Source organism: Cryptomeria japonica, chromosome 8 (assembly GCF_030272615.1).
Source record: "Cryptomeria japonica chromosome 8, Sugi_1.0, whole genome shotgun sequence".
Lineage (NCBI taxonomy): Eukaryota > Viridiplantae > Streptophyta > Pinopsida > Cupressales > Cupressaceae > Cryptomeria > Cryptomeria japonica.
The window spans coordinates 729,140,546-729,160,864 of NC_081412.1; positions in this window are offsets into that span (position 1 = coordinate 729,140,546).

Consider the following 20,319-nt stretch of genomic DNA (forward strand, 5'->3'; position numbering starts at 1 on the left):
TATGATGGACATAAAATCAATTGCAATGCATTAGTAGAAGTAGTGGAAGATAGAGAAACAATGTTTGGAAATGAAATGGTCTAGCTGGAAACCAATGAAATCCTCAGAGGATTGGTAGAATTGGAAGGTATGTTTAGTCATAGTGATAGTCATTTGCATCAATAGTCAACCACCAAATTAGAAGAATTGGAGGAAGTGAATTTAGGGACAGAATCATCCCCTAAGTAGGTGTATATTGGGAGGAACTTGGCTCCTCACATTAAGGCCAACCTCATTAAATTTTTGAGAAAGTATAAACATGTTTATGCTTGGTCTTATGAGGACCTAAAGGCATACAAACAAGATCTATTTCAACATGAAGTCCCTTTGCATCCAGATGCTAAGTCTTTTTGACAGAAGCAAAGACCTATCAACCCCCTTTTGGAGACCAAAATGCAACAAGAGTTAACCAAGTTGAGGGAAGGGGGGATCATTATGTTAGGCCCAATATGGAAAGCTCATGTACTGAGAGGGGAGGGGTGAATCAGTACTTCAAATCCTTTTATCAACAATATCTTTACTATTATGCATAAACCAAAAACTGTTGTAACATAGCATAAAGCTAAAACAAATAAGTAACAATCATACATGATTCACTCCATAACACATATATTATGGTTATGCAGAAACTCTTGGTTAGAGAGAAAAACTGCAGTGGGGATAGCACCCACAACTTCACTACTGCAATAATAAAGAGTGCTCGGTTAGAGCTACATTTAGCTATTTATGATAGCTTACCCTGTTAGGAGTAACAAGATCTATTAGATCTACCTTGCTAAAGGATTTTAAAACACTATATAAATGTTGCACCTGGTTAGAGGCTTTAGAATTTATAGACTTGATTAGAGTCTTTTATCCTGTTAAAGGTTTCTCTTACAACTTCAAAATATTACAATAAGACTTTACAAATATATGCAACTATACATCTGAAATGCTATAGTAGATTCTATGTGCTCAAAATAAGATTACCTTGCCTATAGCATACCTCGGTAACTCATAAAGTAACTCGGTAAACCCTTTTGTTTACTCTTTTCTTTGACTGTTCTCTGATAACCTTCTCAGTGACCTCTATGTCTCTGTAACAGTCATAATACTCTATGATTTCTCATGTATCACATAAGTCTTTCTTCATACACATATGCACACACATTTCTCTCATTCACATATTTCTCTAACCCTAAATTCATGCTATATAAATAGACTTCTTATATCGGTGGTCTGATTCATTGCTTTGATCTTACAAACATGATTTCTTGAATAAATAACCATGCAAAATATTTCATTGTTTAGATGACCTCAAAATTATACAAAATCTATATGTACAATTTCCAATGTGATAACGATTCTATGTGCCTCAATCTTGAAACACATTTTCATATGTGTGTCCAGGTTCAATGAATCTGGTAACACATTTCACTTGGTGTATATCAACTCGGTGTATTATCTTTACTGCTCGGTAGACATGAGATAATACTCGGTAGATAGCTCGGTGTATACTGGGCTTTGTGACTATTTTCCTTCTATAACTAACTTGACTGTTCATACCAACTTCTCTATGTGTATCAACTGCATGATTCAGTAATGCTAACTGACTAGAATATATAGAATGACTTTGGATATAAAACTATTGGCAATTTGATAAGTAGTAATAATCTCCCCTTTTGACATTAGTTGAGATGTTTGACAAAACTGCTTTCAAAGTCATTACTCAAAAATCTGTATACTTTACAAAATTTGACTAAACATACAGTATATAAATTAGTCAATGAAATAGTATAATCAAATATACTCCCCTTATCAATATGTTGTACAAAACTTTGATTATGTGTGCTCGGCGATCAATACTCTGTAATCACTGTTCTTTCCTTTGTTCACTTCTCGGTTCACTGCTCTTGGATACTCTACTTATTCTACTCATTCTGCTTGGTATACTCCTCCTATATACTATACTCTGGTTGTTTGATACTTTGAATACTATACACTCCCCCTGTGTACTTTGATGCTATATATACTCTAATGATATATACTATACACTCCCCCTTTTTGACAAACATCAAAATTTAGTTACCATTTGGAGGTGGCAACTAATCAAAAATGGATTTGTACTTTGTATTGGCTTTGGTGAGAGTGACAAAAAGTGCATCCTTTACACTATCCATTAAAGAATTTTATGCATTAATATCAGCCAATAATGAAATTAAGCCATCTAAAGTGCTTCCCTCTTGTGTAGTAGAGAGGTAAGCGGCTCGGTTTAGCTGTTCTTGAACGGATGAAACATGAGGAAGGAATAATGTTTGAAGTGTCATTATGTCCATCCTGATCTTGTGTTCTTCATTCCTCAGTTCCAATAGTTGAGCCATGAGCTGTTGTAGCTTAGTATAAAATTTTTGAACTGAATTGGGCTTGGGGGTCAACTAATTTGAGAGATCGGTGATCTCTTTCTCAATTGCTTCTGTTTTATTCTTAATGTCCTTAAGGAATAAAGAAAATGTGTAGAGTTTTTGAAATAATGAAAGAATGTGCTTGAGTTGAGGGGACAACTCAGCAATAAATTTGACAAGTTTTAGCTTGCCAACAATAGTGGATTTCTATACTTCCTCTATCATTTTAACAGTTAGGTCCTTGTCTTTTAGTTTGCTCAAGTATTCAGATGCATCTACTCCAAATGTCTCAATCTGATTTAGGAGTTCATCCAATTGAATATGGATGGCTGCATCAGTTGATACTGTAGCTGAAGGTAGCATATCTGATAGTAAGGCCTTTACCTTCTGAAGTACTTTATTCTTTTTTTGTATGGCCAGTTGCTTCTCCTGTTCGGCCTTGGATTTGCACAGTTCATTGAATTCAGTGAGTGCTTGCCCTTTCAATTTGGAGATGTCTACATTGGGCAACACTATCGGTTTTGATAAATCAATTTTGAAACTATGTTTTTTCAACTTCTTTTCTTTACCTTTCACCGGGTGAACCACTACAATAGCTTGAGAGGCTTGAGGACCCTCGGTAGGTTGCTTGGTAGAGACAACACTTTGGTTGGTTTCTTTAGCCTCAGTAGTGTCCTTCAGTGTCTCAGTGCTTGGTGTCTCAACTGTAACATTTTTCATGCTAGAAGGTGCTTGAGAGGTTTGTTCTTGTGAAGTACCTTCTGCTGTAGACTTTTGACCTTTGGTGCCTTCACCTGTATCTTGAGGAGCTTTGGTTGTAGAAGGTTTATTGATCGGTGGGTAAGGCTGAACTTGTTCCAAAATAGATTCACTGGAGATAAGTTTTGCATAAGCATTTCCTTCTATCATTTCTTGTTCAGGTGCCTCTACATCCATGATATCTTCATCTATTTGAATGGTGTCAGTAGGGTCTTTCTCGGTGACATTAGGCTCTTGGTCAGTGACATCAACTATTTCCACTGCAGATTGTTCACCAGCATTCATTCTTCGAAAGATGTCCTTCCATTACTCTTTTGTTTCCTTCTCCACTTCTATATACAGGCCATTCATCAATTTCAAGGCCTTTTATTTTATTGTAAATTGTGTTTGGCTATTTGTCAGATGTTCTTTTATTTCATCAACCGACATATCAGGAAAGAGATGCACCAAATTTCTTTCTCTGATTTGTTTCTCCGAGTCTAGGGCATATTGCCATCTAGTTTCAATATGTGCATATAATTCCTTAGGAATAGAATTACATACTTCTAATGGGACCACTCAGAATTTTAGAAGTGTCCAAATGAAAGCTTCTTCAATTTGCCTCTTTTCATCAGTAGATCTGGATTCATATTTGACAAATCTGAATCCACCAAATCCACCATATTCCTTCAGATTATTACAAAAATTTTCTACACTATGTACATCTACCTTCTTGCTTTTCACAATCTGAAATTTATTTGCATCTTCAAATTCAGTATCACTCGACTCTTTTGGCAAAATGAGTCTCTGAGTAGATTTCTTGTAAGTTCTAGTTACCTTAGGAATGACAACAGTCTTTTGTTTCTTACTCGGTGATGTAGTAAATGCCATTGTGTTAGGTCTCTTTGTTGGAGGGGTCGGTAGGGCCCTTGAAATGTCTCGTTTCTTTCTCTTCAACACTTTTCCCTTAGGAAATTTGGTGCTAAGTGTTATGGCTACTTCTTGGGCTTTTGTCTCCTCTTCGGTGATGGCTAGAAATCCTTTGATAGAGGAAGACTCTTCTCCAAATTTCTCAGTTAATGCCTTAATCATCTTTGTAGCTTTTCTTTTAGCCTTAGGCACTACAATGCTCATTTTTACTTTTTCCTTCACCTCTTCATAGGTTCCATACCGCAACTTGGTAGTATGCCTTGGCAGTGATAGATAGGCATCAATTTGTTGTTGTGTGATATCAAAATCAATCTTATAACCCATTGGTGGCAAAGATTGAGTCCTCAGTTCAACAACATTCATATAACAATAATCGATGTCTACCTTAAAACATATTTCATCTTTTTATTTTTCTACCAACTATGGTGGAATCTAGTACCTGCTATGCATTTTCTCTTTGAACTTGCTGAAGTAATCATCCATTATATCATTAAAGTTATCACATAACTTCTTGATGAAGTCATTGATCTGATGGGTGATTGGTCGATGTAGTTCCCAAACAACTTTACCGACTATTGGAAAAAACTTCTCAAAGTAGAAAAACATACATACAAGTAGTGATCCAAATTTTAGAGTATTTGCTGAGTTGTTCTTCTTTGGCTTCCTGATTGTGTTCAGATTTTCAAACAAGTTCTTCAACAATACTTCACACAAGTCAATTTTCATGCCTTTCTTAACAATTTTGTATGCTAAGTCCACTACTGCACAGGGTACAGTGTTTTCCCTTGCCAATTGGAAGAAACAGTAACCAATTACTCTAATGGAAAATTTGAGTTTAGGATCAGTGACATTGTTCAACTCCAAACCTCTGCAATTAGATTCTACTCCAGTCAAACTGATCAATTCCTTCTGTGATATCATTTTTTGTGCTCGGGCATGATCATAGATAGGATAACTGGTGATCAGATGAATGATTTCTTTAGTGATCTTAAACGGTTGCTCTTGTAGCCACATGAAATCATCATGCACTTAGCTTAGTACAAACTTGACCCATTGGGGTTTGAACACATGGGGATAGGTTAGGGCTTCAATCAATCCCTTGATTTTGATATGCTCATACTTGCTATCTATTTTACCATCTGTGCACAATTCATCATATGCATCTTTGATCTCAACATGACCGAGTTCTTCAACACGACATTTGGTGAAGAATCTCACATCTTTGACTAACAAGACTTGATCCGTGATGAGTGAAAAGGCAGTTTTGTCATCTGGTTTAGATACAACTTTGGGAGTCAAAGAGTATTTTAGTGAGGGCTTCTCTACATTCTTGACAACAATGGGGTCTTGGATCTTAGGTGCCATTTTGATTTCAGATAAAAATTGACACAGGAACCTTAGGGTTTGAGAACTTAACAAACGACAGACACTTCCCACTTAGCAGATAATAATAACTTAATGAGTTTGGTAAACCAGCTTAGCAATGCGATGAGATTTGATGTAAATACCTTAGATTTCACTTTGAAGATGGTTTGATTTCCTTGATTCCCTCTGCTCTGCTTCTCGAAAACTTGGTGAATGAAAATGACCATGAAAATACCTTTAAGTACTCAAAAACACCTTATCGGGCTCCGTGCAAGTTAGGTCAAGGACATTAAATGCACTCAGTTCACTTAACTTTCTTTCCCTTTTTTTTGCGCTTTAACCAAGTAAACAAATTTCCTTCATATACCGACTTAACAGGCTTCCTGAATTCACCAACTTGACAGATTTCTTGTAAAGTACTCCAAAAGGCTTTGATAGAATTTCAAACTTACTACTACATCTTACTATGTAGATTTTGAATTCAGTACATACTAAAATAGGAACTGTTTAGGATTTAACCTTGTGAGAATGCAGTCCCGTCATACCTTTACCGATTAATTTGGAGTGGGAGAACCTAACTCAGTAGGTAAGGTGCTTTCTTTATTTGACACAATTTCCTTCTTTCTCCAAATCATCTTTAATTTCTGTTTTATTTCCTCAGTGTCTTCTCTAGGTTGATCTCTGTAATCTCCAACCAAGTGTCCAACTTTGTGACAATGAAAACATGCCATATCAAGATTTCTCCATGATCTTCAGTTATTCATTCCAAACCTTATAAAGTAGTTGGCACTTGTATGTCCATATCTTCCACAACATTCACACCATATCCTTGTATTGTAATCCCATGGTACTGTAGAATATTGTCGGTAAGGATCTGTGTGAGTTCGGTAGCCTCTAGTATTTGCTCGGTGTGTAGACCACATGTGGTTCTTTTGCTTAAACCAACACTTCTCGGTACTATGTCCATATCTATTGCAGTTTTTACAAAACCCTTTGAATCTTGCCTTCTGATAATTGTTAACAGACTTTGTCCTACATTGATTAGATGTGTGACCATATTTATTGCAATTGTAACAATAACCATTGGTCTTAGTGGCATTTGGTTGCTTACCTTTTCTGGTTTGACACATGTTGACAATATGCCCTTGATTTCCATAGTAGTAGCAAATAGGCTTCTTCTTTTTGATGTTATTCCTTTTTCCAGCTTGATTTGATGATTCTCCTTTCTCGGTAGTGCAGATTCCCTTCTTGGTAGAGTCTTTTCCTTTGTAACCAAGTCCTCCTTCTTTGTAGGGACATCTTGTGTTCAGTTGCTCATACAACATCTTTGATGCTTCATAACTCTTCTTCAGTGTTTCCTTGGATTTCTTCTCTATTTCAAGTTCATTTCTCAACCTTGATACTTCAAGTTTCAATGCTTGATTCTCATCATCTTTCAGATTTGCTTCATGATGTGCATAACCTAGTTGATCTGTCATATTTTGTTGAATCCCAATCAACCTTATGATTTCATCATCCTTATCAGATACTAGAGCTTCAAGTTGTTGTTTCTCTCTTTCTAGATCTCTTACTTTGTCCTCGGTTGTCCTCAATGCATCAAGATTTTCAGTCATCTATGTGCTAAAATGTTCATGTTCTCTTTTCATTGCTCTTAGTTGATCAGCCAATGCTTTGTTCTTTTCTTTCAATTGTCAAATCATTTCTTCAGTCTCTTCAGACATACTATTCTTAGATGATGTCTCAATTTGTTCCACTAACTCTTGAGAGTCCTACAAATCATCAAATAGTCTTCTTCTCACTTTCAGAGATTTTTGCATTTGCCTTTGCATGTCTGCAATCACTAATTAGCATGATCCAATTCTTCTTGCAGATACACAATCCTCTGAGATTTTTTGTAGCCTTCCATTGTTAGGATCTTTCTCTTTAGGTAGTTAAACCCTTTTTCAAGATTCAAGCTCTGATACCAGTTGTTAGGCCCAATGTGGAAAGCTAATGTACTGAGAGGGGAGGGGTGAATTAGTACTTCAAATCCTTTTATCAACAATATCTTTCCTGTTATGCATAAACCAAAAACTGCTGTAACATAACATAAAGCTAAAAAAAATAAGTAACAATCATACATGATTCACTCCATAACACATATATTTTGGTTATGTAGAAACTCTTGGTTAGGGAGAAAAACTGTGGTGGGGATGGCACCCACAACTTCACTACTGCAATAATAAAGAGTGCTCGGTTAGAGCTACATTTAGCTATTTCTGATAGCTTACCCTATTAGGAGTAACAAGATCTATTAGATCTACCTTGCTAAAGGATTTTACAACACTATATAAATGCTACACCTGGTTAGAGGCTTTACAATTTATAGACTTGATTAGAGTCTTTTACCCTGTTAAAGGTTTCTCTTACAACTTCAAAATATTACAATAAAACTTTACAAATATCTACAACTTTACATTTGAAATGCTGTAGTAGATTCTATGTGCTCAAAATAATATTACCTTGCCTATAGCATACCTCGGTAACTCATAAAGTAACTCGGTAAACCCTTCTATTTACTCTATTCTTTGACTTTTCTCTAATAACCTTCTCGGTGACCTCTCTGTCTCTGTAATAGTCATAATACTCTGTGATTTCTCATGTATCACATAAGTCTTGCTTCATACACATATGCACACACATTTCTCTCATTCACATATTTATCTAACCCTAAATTCATGCTATATAAATAGACTTCTTATGTCGGTGGTCTGATTCATTGCTTCGATCTTACAAACATGATTTCTCGAATAAATAACCATGCAAAATATTTCATTGGTTAGATGACCTCAAAATTATACAAAATCTATATGTGCAATTTCCAATGTGATAATGGTTCTATGTGCCTCGATCTTGTAACACATTTTCATATGTGTGTCTAGGTTCAATGAATCTGGTAACATGTTTCACTTGGTGTATATCAACTCGGTGTATTATCTTTACTGCTCGGTAGACATGAAATAACACTTGGTAGACAGCTCGGTGTATACTGGGCTTTGTGACTATTTTCCTTTTGTAACCGACTAGACTATTCATACTGACTTCTTTGTGTGTACTGATTGCATGATTCAGTAATGATAACTGACTAGAATATATAGAATGACTTTGGATATAAAACTAATGGCAATTTGATAAGTAGTAACACATTAAGCCTATAAGACATTCATCATGGGTGTCTAATTTAGTCCCAGTTAGGAAGAAGAATGGGGACATAAGGCTTTGCATTGATTTCCAAAATTTGAATGTTGCTTCTTTGAAAGACAACTATTCTTCCCCAAATATGGAGGAAATGTTGCAAAGAGTAACTGGGTGTGATTTATTGTCCATGATGAATGGGTTCTCAGGATACAATCAAGTATTAGTGAAAGAGTCCAAATAGTTCAAGACTGCTTTTACCACCCCTTGGGGGATATATGTATATGTAAGGATGCCATTTGGTTTAAAAAATGTTGGAGCTACTTTTCAGAGAGAAATGGATGTAGCTTTCAAGGAATTTATGAACATCATCATGGTTGTGTACTAGGATGATTTAACATGTTTCTCTAAAAGGGCAGATGACCACTGTGGTCACTTAGAAAAAGTTTTCAACAAAGCTTTGGAGTTTGGTGTTTCCTTAAATCCAAAAACGTGTCATTTTGCAATCATTGAAGGGAAGTTACTTGGGCATATTGTCTCCAAGGAAGGGGTTAGAATAGAACCTGAAAGGATTGAAGCCTTAAACAATGTACCTGAGCCAAATAATGTCAAAGGTATTCAATCTTTCTTGGGCAAGGTAAATTTTGTTAGACGATTCATTGCTAACTTTGTTGAAATAGTCAAACCTATTGTTAAGTTGCTTAAGAAAGATGCAAAGTTTTATTGGGATGAAGAAGCTGCAAAGAATTTTGGTAAAATTAAAAAGGCTATTCAGGAGGCACTAGTGTTGAAGTCCCCTGATTATAGTAAGCCCTTTTCATTGTTCTCTTTTGCTTCCTATCATACATTGGCTGCGGTCCTTCTTCAAAAGGATGCAGAGGGATAGAAAATTTCTACAAGCTACATAGCTAAAATAGTAATTATGAGAAGCAAGCATATGCCTTGGTTAAAGCTGTAAAAGCATTTAGGCCATATCTTGTAAATTCACAAATAGTTGCCTACATCCTACATGCAGTTGTTAAGGACATCTTATCTCAGTCCGAGGTCACTAGCAAAAGGTGTAGATGGATAACTTAGATTCAGGAGTTTGATCTAGAAATCAAGATTATGAAATTGGTAAGAGGGTTAGGTCTTGCTAAGTTGATGGCTAAATCAAATTTCCTTGATGCTGAAGTTAACAATGTTGAAATTGAGAATATCTTGGTCACAAGTATTGAGACACAACCCTGGTACTCAGAAGTAGTACATTTTTTGAGGGATGCAACATACTTGGAGGGAATGACTCCTAATCAGAGAAGGACATTGAAACTAAAGTCTCAAAAGTATGTCCTTATTCAGGGTGACCTATATTGGCAAAATAGAGATGCGGCATTGTTGATGTGCTTAGATAAATCCCAAGCTAGAAGGATGCTAACTAAAATGCATAATGGAGTATGTGGAGGCCATTACTCTACCAAGACCACAACTAGGAAGGTAGTCCAGGCTAGATACTATTGGCCTACTTTGTTCAAAGATACCCATGAGCATGTCCGGAGGTGTGACCCATGCCAAAACAATTCTTCCAAGTTAAGGTATGAAGGAGATTTTCCCCTTAACCCAGTTACAGTGGAAGCCCCTTTTGTTCAGTGGGGCATTGATTTTATTGGGGAAATAGTTGAGAAATCAGGAAGAGGTCACAAATGGATTATAGTAGCTACTAATTATTTTACTAAGTGGATTGAGGTCATACCCAATAAAAGAGCTACTATTAAAGTTGTCATTGAATTTCTGATGGATAATGTCATAACATGATTTGGTGTTCTTGTGAAACTTATAATGGACAATGCCATGAGTTTTAGATCAGAGGAATTCACTGAATTTTGTACTAGTCATGGGATAATCATGTCTTACTCTTCATCATACCATCCACAAGGCAACAACCACATAAAATCCAGCAATAAAAGCCTTTTGAATATTATCAAGAAAATTCTTGAGGAGAACAAAAGGTCTTGGGATTAGAAACTAAAATTGACCTTATGGGCAAACATGATTACTGTTAAGAAAGCAATTGGTGTATCACCATTTGAATTAGTTTATGGCACAAAAACTAGGGTGCCAGTCAATAACCTTCTCATTGTATATAAGTTCCTACAAGCTGAGGAGTTAGAGTTGTCAGAACCCATGGAAGACAGGATGGTTCAGATGGTGGAAGTGGAAGAAATTGGGACTCTGGCTCATAAAAGAAATTTGAAGATTTAGTTGCAGTCCAAGTATCTTTTTGATAAAAGAACCACATTAAGGAAGTTTCAAATCAGTGATATTGTTCTTCAATGGAATGCAAGAGGACAAGATATGGGCAAGCATAAAAAAATTGAGTCACTATAGATAGGCCCTTCTATTGTCTGTGATTTTAATGGAAAAGACTCATACTTCTTGCAAAAAATGAATGGTGAAGTACAGGAATTTCCAGTGCATGGACAATTCCTGAAGTATTACTTCTCTTAAGTTTCAAAAGTCCATGCACAGTAGGTTGTAGTCTCCATATATTTAGGTTTGCTTCTGTTAGTTTTTCTTGGGCTTGTTTTTGGTCTACTTTCCAGAGTTTTCTATGTTCTTGTGTTGGTCTTGCATCCAACCATCCCCAACTAGAGCTGCTGTTATCACTATTTTGAATATTGGGTGATGTGTTCTTTAATTCGCTAAAATCTGCAAAAATCAGTGTAGTTTCTTCATTCTGCCTTTGAGGGGTTTTTGTCTAAGGGTTTAGGGTTCTTGCAATTTTACCCTTTTTTGTGTCCATCTGGTAATCCCTCTATTTTATTTTCTTGTTACTTTTTCCACTTAAGTGGAAGGTTTGGTTATCGTTAGAGAGGGGTCCCTTTTAAAGCCTTTGCCTTGGCGGGTCATAACATTTTTTGAATTATTACCTTTTCTCCTAAGTTCATTTCTCTTTTATTAATATGCTGGGTTTAGTAATGCTCATGCAATTCCAGTTGATCCAACGAAAAGCATTGTTTCACAATGAAAAGATGCGCGAAGTTTATCCTTCATGAAGCAGTGAAAGGATGGTGGGCTCGACAGGTAAGAGGATCCCTTCATTAAAGGTCAAACATCTTTGACATGATTTAGCGGTTGGTGTTGTTTCGCATTGAAAAGATGCATGAAGTTTATCCTTTGTGAAGTAGCGAAAAGGTAGTGGGCCCAGCAGGAAGGGTGGCTTGTAAGGTAAAGAAAGTGCATCTTGAAGAAGATCTGACGTCGCATGTTGTTTCACAACCCAAAGAAAAATGAATTTTACTCTTCGCGAAACAACGAAATAGAGTTGGCTCTAATGTGGCAATTTAGGTGGCAATATAGATCAAGGCACGATTGAGAAAGAAAATATTTTTTCAATGGGACACATGGCTCCAACTGATTTTATGGATTGGTCCATCTGAAAAGGTTGCGGTGTTGGTAAAATTCATGGTACGGTGAAACACGTGGTAGTTTGGATGTGGCGACTGGTAGATTGCTTGGACAAATAAGTGATAGCCACATGGAAGATACTTAAAGGAGGTTTGAAGATGAGTGAGTTTGCTAAGAGGGCCTGCTTCGAAGACTAAAGAGACTAAAGACTAATCAAGTTGAAGTTGATCAGACGTTGCATGTTGTTTTGCATGGTGAAGATGTGAGATCTTTACCTTTTGCGAAGCAGCAAAGAACCACCAGCGGTGGTGGTCACGGTTGGTTGAAAAGACAAGTGGTCACCGTGATGGATAATGGTTGAGCGGTTAGTTGATGATTCAATGGTCTGCGTTGTTTCGCAATGAAAAGCTGCGAGATGTTTACCTTTTGTGAAGCAGCAAAAGGGTGGTGGGGCCCATTTCTAAAAGGCTGATGCAGGTAAGGTAAAGAACGTGCACATCTTACATGATCTGACAATTGGCATTGTTTCACAATGAAGAGATGCTTGAATTTTACTCTTCACGAAGTAGTGAAAAGGAAAAACACTTAGAAAATTTATGTGGTTCGTTGGAGCCATTTTTTGAATTCAATTATGAATTAATTCCCAAAGCATGTAGCTTAATTGTTTCTGATCAATGTTTAGTTGCCATAGTAAGCTTCACATCAGTTAAAATTTTAGCATCAATTTGAAGAATCTTGCAGAGAAACTAGTGCAAAGAGCAAAGTTTTTCAAGAAATAAGTAAGTTTCTCCAAATTTCTTAACAGTTACAGTTGAATTGTTATCACTAGGTGCTTAATTTCTCAAAAGTTTGTCTAAGATTTGATTGAAATAATTGTAATTCTAAGATGGCACCACGAAGAGATTTCACAGGGAAGGTTAATTATCAGGAGATAACCATTTGTGATGACCTTTTAGAGCAGTTGACTATGTCCACTAATGCTCCAAGTAAAATGAAAGAATTGGTCCCTAAAGCTACCTACCTGAGAATTGGCAATGGCCTATATGATAAAGGGAGCTGGTTGAGGGATCCCCAAATAGGAATATCAGGTTTGGGACTTTTCAAAGTGGGTTTTGGCAAGAGAAATTCCCTTGCTCCTATGAATAGTATATGGGAACTAGATGTAGGGAAGCTCATAGTCCCTGGGGTTTTCATGGACGTGGACCTATTAACCCAAATTGCAAATAACTATGACCCCAATACCTAGACAATAAAGAATGTAAATGGAGGGTCTCTAATTGAGATAAATGATGATGAGTTTAGGAAAGTGTTCAGACTTAGTGAGGTGTCAAATTATTTAGAGCCCATCAATTTTGAAACACTTGCACAAGTCTATAATGCACAGAGAGACCACCTCAGAAATGGCCCCTTGAAGGAATTTTTTGCCAAAATAGGAGGATTAATAGTTGTAGGCCCTACCACTATGGAACCGTTTTCATTAAACTTGTTCACTTTGAGGGCTAAAGGGATGTATTGGTCCTTATGTTATATTTTTGGGGAGGATGCAGAAACCACTATGCCAACCCACTACATGCTCATGATAGCACAAATTTTGAACCCATCTCTAGCAGTGACTTTTGATTTTGCACCTTATCTCACTTATGCCATTCATGAGGGATTGATAGGGATAAAAAATGCTAAGGTGGATAGACCTTTTGGATGGTGCTCTCTCCCCATGCACATGTTTTTATTTAAAGGTGTTGAACATTTTGCTAATGAAATGGACTTGATCAAGGAAAAGGATGGTGAGGAGATGCCAGTTTAGTTGTGGAGCACAATTTTGTCTTGGGACAGAGAAGATGCAAGTTACTTAAAGTTTGATAGATGTTTTGCATCTAGGCTTAGATTCCTTTTGTGCCCACAAAACCCTAGAATTCCTAAAGCTCTCCTTGAGTTCCTTAGGCCTAAGGAACTTTTTGGAGATATAAAGATTGTGCATAATTGGGGTGACATATATCTATACCCTATCTCCATTGTGTTCAGAGTGTTTGGTTTCAGAGGAACTCCATATTTTCTCCCCTATCAAGTCCCATTGAAGATAGGAATTGCAGAGGTCCTGAGGCAAATTGGAGGTTTGCAAGAAGCAAAATTGATAAATAGGGGGAAAGGAATAATTTTTCCAACTATCACCATAACACATTTGTTTTTAATGACCAAGGGTGGTTGGACACATTTTGATGATTTCTTTCAGCCATATAGGTTGTCTACTACAGTTGAAAGATTTGCTGACCCTGAAGATTTCTTTAATGGTATGTTTAAGAAGAGAGCCGTATGTAGAGGTAAGGCACACCAGTTCCATTTCCCTAAGGATTTAATAAGGAATGAGTTCAATCTTGCTAAGCAAGAAATTAGGAAAGAAACATGGCTAGCTTTCAAGAAGATTTTGGATTTCATTCATTATTTTGATAGTAGTTATGATCCCCTAGTTAGTTTTAATCCTTTTTAGGAAAAGATTAAATTTTTGATAGATTACTTTGAGGATCTAATGCAAAACCCGAAGCAAAAGAAGGAGGTTGTGATGAAAGACAATCCTAAAAAGGCCAAATTGGCTTCAGTAAACCCTTCCTTATCCAAGGTGATCTCCCTAGGAAAATACACAATGCAAAAAAGGTCAAAGTATAGTGTACTGATGCCAATAAGGGAAGCACCTTCTACTTCAAAAGGTAAAAGGGCATTAGAAGATATAGTTGAGATTCAAGAATCTCCTAAAAGGAAAAGGGTAGGATTAGAGGTACAAACAAATGAGCCTTTGTATTCTCCATCTCAATCCCCAATCCATGTAGGGGATGAACATGTAGTAGCAGGACAATTAGGAAGCCTTGGGGAAATTTCCCTTACTTATGAGGAGTTGCAAGAAGGAAACCTAAGGAGCCGACAAGTGCCCAAATAGACCTAACTATAGAGGCCATCATAGGAAATGAACTGGACCCTGTCATTAAGCAAGCGAGTGAGAAATTTTTGGCAGATGATAATTTCATCAAAACATGGTCCTTCTTGCAGTTTGTGTGGAGGAGAAATATAGGCCAGTTCTGTTGGTATTTTGGTATGGTTTTGTCATTGATGTCAACACCTACTAACACTTATCAATAGTGGCACTTTGTAGAATCAACAACATTCACCGGCAAGCAAATGACTCATGCACAGTCACTAGTATCTGGTACATCGGTAGGATATAATGATTACCGGCACTTGGAATGGCATGGAAAACACCTAGTTATATCGAAGACATCATTTGGACAATTTGTCTTGAAGATTTGTTCATTAGCATATTCATATTTGCATATTTGTTGTTACCAGCAAATAGGTCCAGGTTATACACCAGCAAGCTTATCTTTTCCAAATCAGCATGGCACACTATGGAGATGTTTTATTATTATTATAAATGCATCAAGTTGAGATGTTGAATCAGTATTGCATTGGATATTGTTTTATTTGTAAATTGATTTTATTGTAATATATTTTAGAGATGACCTACTAAAATTGGTCTTAGGTTATGATATAAATGTAAGATCTTATTTGTAAGATTGGATGTGGAATGCAAAAAAGGATTGTGTGAAGGTATATGAGAGAATAAGCAGAGCTATACATGAGGACATCATTTCAAGGTTGAAGGAAGGTTTTTGTGAAGACAATTAGAACTACACTGGTACTGAATCCAACATAGAAAGATGCTAATCTAAGAAGTACATCCTTATTGGATTTAACCATCCAATTGTAGTCAGTGTGACTCCTATTTTGTGTTTGAGCAGTGAGCTTTAGACGCTTGGCCTTTCTGCATGTGTAGACCCCATTTGTATACACTTACTATCTGCAGTAGTATCATTTGATTATGGGTAAGGTTTCCCATTGTGGTTTTTCCCCTTACAAGGTTTCCACATACAAATATTGGTGTTATGTGTTGTGGATGACTTTGTCCTTTTGTTTCATGCATTAATCTTTACTAATATTGCAAATAACTGATAAAACTGTCTACTAGTATAAAAGACTGGTTTACTGGTATTAAGCATTAAGTTGGTTAAGTTGTTTTTGGTTTGAATTTATTTGACAACTGATTCACTCCCCCCCCTCTTAGTTGTCTCTGGGACCTAACAATTGGTATCAGAGCTTAGTCCTCTTTTGCAAAAGTTTAATAGCTTGAGGAGATCCAATGTCTACTAACTATTTCAGGAAGGACAGTCCTAAACTTGATGGAACCAACTATGGCATATGGAAGATCAGAATGGAGAAACATCTAAATTGCATTGGTAAGGACATTTGGGATGTTAAAAAGAATGGCTAGTACTCCTACTCGGAATCAGCCTAATCCACCTAACTTGACTTAAGATGAGGAAAAATGATTGCAAAGAAAGAGAAGCACTTCTGAGTGCATTATCAAATCGGCAAATCATGGGATTATCAGATAGGTCTACTACTAAAGCTATTTGGCATCATTTGGAAACATTGAATGGATGAGATTCCATAGTCAAAATTGCAAAACTTGAAAGCTTCTGGGTCAGGTATGAAAATCTGAAAATGGAAGAAGATGAAAGGATTTCTACTTTTATGGAAAGAGTTAATGAAATTGTTTTGGGTATTAAATGTTGTGGAGGAACCTTGAGTGAAGATGAAATTATTTCAAAAGTTTTAAGAGGATTGCCACTGGCATATAAAATGAAAGTCACTTCTATAAATGAGTTAAGAACAATGCCTAATACATCAGTAAATAGAGATATATTGATTAGAAAACTTTCAGCCTTTGAAATTGAGGAATTTGGTCCTGTTGCTACTATAAAGATAGATTTACCCTTTAAAGCATCAACAACATCTGAACCATCATTTGACAAGTCTGATTGGAAAGCCTTTTATGCAAGAGAACTTGAAGAAAGTAGGAAAGAAAATGAAGAACTTGAAGAACTCGAAGCACTATTTGCAAGGAAAATGCCTAAAGGTCTAGTTGGAAGTAAGTATGAAGGTAAAGCTCCCTTTAAATGTTTTAATTGTAATAAGATTGGTCATATGGCTTCAAGATGCCCTAATATACATGCTAGACTAAGAGAAGAAGCTAGAATAACATACAAGTCTAACCCTGAATATCAGAGATATAGATTTAAGAAGGATAAAGACAAATCTTGTTATCTTGTTGATGAAGGAGTGACTGATGATTCTATGAGGATCCGACAGACAATGTTTGGGTTTTTGATACTATAACAAAAGATCAACTGACACCTATAGTTCAACCGGTAGAGTAGGCCTTGGTAGCTAAAATTGAAGTTAAGGATGAATGGATCATTGATTCAGGATGCTCACATCATATGACTGGTGATAAAAGTAAATTCTTGACTTTTCAAGAATATAATGGAGGTCTAGTGAGATTTGGAGATGATAAAGCTTGTTTGATCAAAGGTAAAGGTACAATATCTCTTGATAATAAACATAATACTGACAATGTTTATTATGTTGAAGGTTTAAAGCATAATCTCTTGAGTGTTGGTCAATTAGTTGAGAAAGGTTTTTAGTTACAATTCAAAAATGGAAAATGCAAAATCATGAATAGAACTAGCCTAGAAATTGCAACCGGTAATCAAACTAGAGGTAATATTTCTCATTTGAATAATAGTGAAAATACATGCTTGATTGCACATATTGATGAAAGTTGGCTATGGCATAAGAGACTCTGTCATGTAAATTTTGATTGCATGTTAAAAATTAGTACTACTAAGGTAGTCAGAGATCTACCAAAGATTGTTAAGCCTCACAATCCGGTGTGTAAGGAATGTCAATTTAGAAAACAAGTTAGAGATACTTTCAAAAGTATTCCAGAAAAATCCAATAATTCTGTTGACTTAATTCATACTAATTTATGTAGTCCAGCTAGAACTAAAAGTTTACAAGGTGATAGATATTTCATGCTAATCATTGATGACTATTCTAGAATGTGTTGGGTTACTTTTCTCAGAGAATAATCAGAAGCACTTGGCAAGTTCAAACTGTTCAAAGCAATGGTAGAAAATGAAATCGGTAAGAAAATAAAATGTCTAAAATCATATCAAGGAGGAGAGTTTACATCTAAGGAATTTAATGCATTATGTGAAGTGAATGGAATCAGAAGACAGCTATCAACACCTTAGACACCACAACAAAATGGAGTTGTAGAAAGGAAAAACAAAACTGTCTTGGATGCAGCCAGAAATATGTTATCAGAAGCAAACCTACCACATGTATATTGGACAGAAGCAGTAAGTACAATGGTTTATACATTCAACAAAGTTCACATCAAAGGTGAAACTAGTAAGACCCCTCATGAACTATGGTTTGGTATTACTCCTACTCTTAAATATTTCAGAATATTTGGAAGTAAATGCTACATTAGAAGAGATGATTATATTGGGAAATTTGATCCTAGAAGTGATGAAGGAATATTTCTTGGTTATTCATCTAAGAGTAAGGCATATAGATGTTTTAACAAAAGATTGCAAAAAATTGTTGAGAGTACAAATGTGAAGATTGGTGAACAATTCAGAGGAACTTCAAGGTATATAGACTTTGAACTGACAACAAAAATTCTGACAAATGAACCTACACTGAACCCACCAGTACAGAATGAAGATCCAGTTACACTGGTATAATCAGAAAATTCCACTGTAACTGAGGAACAACAACAAACAAAGACACCTCGATATGTAAGACTGAATCATTCTGAAGATCAGATAATTATAAACAAGTATAAAGGAGTTATGACAAGAAGAAGATTGACAAATAAAGAGGTATGTCTTATTTCTCAAATTGAACCATCATCAGTTAATGAGGCGTGTGAAGATAAACACTGGATTAAAGCTATGGAAGAAGAATTAGAACAAATTGAGAAGAATAACACTTGGACATTAGTTCCCCATCCTAAAGATAAAAATGTGATTGGAACCAAATGGGTATTCAGAAACAAACTTAATGAAGATGGCAAGGTAATAAGAAATAAAGCAAGACTAGCATGTAAGGGATATTCTCAGAAAGAGGGAATTGATTATAATGAGACCTTTGCACCGATAGCTAGAATTGAGGCAGTTAGATTATTTTTGGCTTTTGTAGCACACAAGAACTACAAAGTATATCAAATGGATGTTAAATGTGCATTTCAGAATGGAGATCTTGAAGAAGAAGTTTACATTGAACAACCTGATGGATTTTCTTTGACAGACAACAAAGATATGGTTTGCAGGTTAAGAAAAGCTTTGTATGGATTGAAGCAAGCTCCAAGAGCCTGGTATGCAAGATTAGATAAGTATCTTTTGAAGATTGGTTTTTCTAAAGGTAATGTTGATAGCAACTTATATTATAAAGTGACTAATGATGACATCTTGGTTATAGAAGTTTTTGTTAATGATATAGTCTTTGGAGGAGAAGATGGATTATGTAAAGACTTTTCTATTGAAATGCAGCAAGAATTTGAAATGTCTATGATTGGAGAAATAAAATTCTTTTTAGGATTCCAGATTTCACAAACTGATAAAGGTATATTCATGAGTCAATCCAAGTACTTAAAGGAGTTACTAAAGAAATTTGGGATGGAGAACTCTAAACCAGTAAGCACACCAATGACTACAAGTGACAAATTATCACTAAGAGATGAATCTATACCTGTTAATCCGACTAGGTACAAATCTATGATAGGAGGTTTACTATATTTGACACAAACCAGACCTGATATCATGAATGCTTTATGTATTGTTTCAAGATTTCAAAGTAATCCTAGAGAAAATCATGAATCAACAGTAAAAAGGATTTTCTGGTACTTACAAGGCACTACAAATCTTGGATTATGGTATCCTAGAGATGAAAACTTTGAATTATGTGCATACACAGATGCAAATTGGGTAGGAGATGTGGATGATAGAAAAAGCACCACCGGCAGAGCATTTTTTCTTGGAGGCAGATTAATTTCTTGGTTGAGTAAGAAACAAAGTTGTACATCTTTATCAACAGCAGAATCAAAATATGTTGCAGTAGCAACTAACTGTACACAGGTATTATGGCTTAAGAAAATGTTGAAAGACATAAAGGTAAAATGAAAGGAACCTATAACTATATATTGTGATAAAACTACAACAATTGATATATCTAAGAATCTGGTATTACATTCTAAAACCAAACATGTTTCTATCAAACTGAATTTTCTAAGGGAAAATGTTGAAGCAAAAGAAATAAAACTACTTTATGTGAATACTAAAGAGAAGATTGGAGATATTTTCACTAAACCTTTTCCTAAGGAGACTTTTGAATATCTTAGAGATTAGCT